The 1,258-nt window shown below is 39.0% G+C and overlaps 1 protein-coding gene and 1 long non-coding RNA gene across 5 annotated transcripts in view; one reads left to right on the top strand and one right to left on the bottom strand.

The window, feature by feature from the left end:
- Positions 1-1,258, top strand: part of Cttnbp2 (cortactin binding protein 2) — a 147,399-nt gene that overhangs the window by 81,880 nt on the left and 64,261 nt on the right. Inside the window, exon 1 of one of the 4 annotated variants that reach the window (XM_029478377.1) lies at positions 1,174-1,253. The exons of the other annotated variants lie outside the window; for them this stretch is intronic. The gene's annotated coding sequence lies outside the window, so the exon portion shown is untranslated. Of the gene's footprint in view, positions 1-1,173; positions 1,254-1,258 lie in introns of those variants that run through there. 4 annotated transcript variants of the gene reach the window in all.
- LOC115031302 overlaps positions 1-1,258 on the bottom strand; it is an 11,264-nt gene that overhangs the window by 4,838 nt on the left and 5,168 nt on the right. The gene's annotated exons all lie outside the window — the stretch shown is intronic.

Genomic DNA, 1,258 nt, shown 5'->3' with positions numbered 1-1,258 from the left:
CTCTCTCTCTCTCTCTCTCTCTCTCTCTCTCTCTCTCCCTCCCTCCCTTTCTTCCTTCCTTCCTTTCTTTTTGTGGTTGTTTTTCTTGTTACTATTATCTATGTTATAAATTTCATTTCATTTAGTTCAGACTCTTTTTTTCCTTTCTGAAATATATTTTCTAAAGTATACTCATGTATGATTGGCTTGAATGCTAAATCGCAAAATCAGAATGGTCTGGGCTGTGCCCTTAACCCTCTCCACCCTCTGAAGCTGGTGCCAGAAGCTGTTCTCAGCTCCTCTCCCTATGCCGTTGCATGTCCTCACTGTTTCGTGGCCTGCTCTGCAAATCCTCACCATGACTAATGTCTGCCTCCAATGCTGCGTAGCTGAATGACTGTCTAACATCTGTAGAGTAGCTGTGTGGATTCAGGTTTATTCTGTCCTTCACTAATGCAGTTAACCACAGATCACCATTTCTCTCATGGTTGAGAATTTCAGATGAATACTAGTGTCGTGCTGACGTCTTTCTTTTATTCTCCCCATATTTGTAACAGGATTTATTAAAATAAATTGTGTTGGGAGAACATTGGAAATTATAGTAAAAATATAACATTTGTTTAAAATATCAGAGCTTAAAGTTCACAATAGTTACAAAACATGTTCTTTTGTGAAAATTTAAAAGTCATTTTTTCAGTCCTCCAAGGAAACTGATACTGCTTCCTTTGAGTCTGACTGGGAAAATGACATTTCATGACCTAATGATTAAGAACATTTTTGAATAAAGCCTTTTACCTTTCCCACTAGTGGGGTCTTCCAGGAGATTATATACATGATTGAATATTTCTATATAAAACAATATTTTAATATGAGACAATATTTGTATTGTTTTCCCCAAAGCCTACAACTGTGATTTAAAAAAAAAAAAGAGCAAACTTTATTATGTACACATTGGTATTCATGGAAGAATATCAAGAACCAACATTTTTTGAATGAGATGTAAAGAAGAGATGACAGAGTGTGTGCGTGCGTGCGTGTGTGTGTGTGTGCATGTGTACATGTTTGCGTGCGTGTGTGTGTGTGTGTGTGTGTGTGTGGGTACGTGCATGTGTACATGTTTGCGTGTGTGTGTGTGTGTGTGTGTGTGTGTGTGTGTGTGTATGCGTGTGTGTGTGTGTTGTGAGGTTGATAGCATGAAAGCAGGTCCCCTCCCTGTTCTGCTGGGGACAGTCGTGTAATGCTTCCCTCTTGCTTGTGTTTGCTTTACAGTCAAGGTGTC

Source organism: Mus caroli, chromosome 6 (assembly GCF_900094665.2).
Source record: "Mus caroli chromosome 6, CAROLI_EIJ_v1.1, whole genome shotgun sequence".
Classification (NCBI taxonomy): domain Eukaryota; kingdom Metazoa; phylum Chordata; class Mammalia; order Rodentia; family Muridae; genus Mus; species Mus caroli.
Note: the sequence above shows the minus strand (reverse complement) of the source record. Positions and strands in the feature narration are given on the sequence as shown.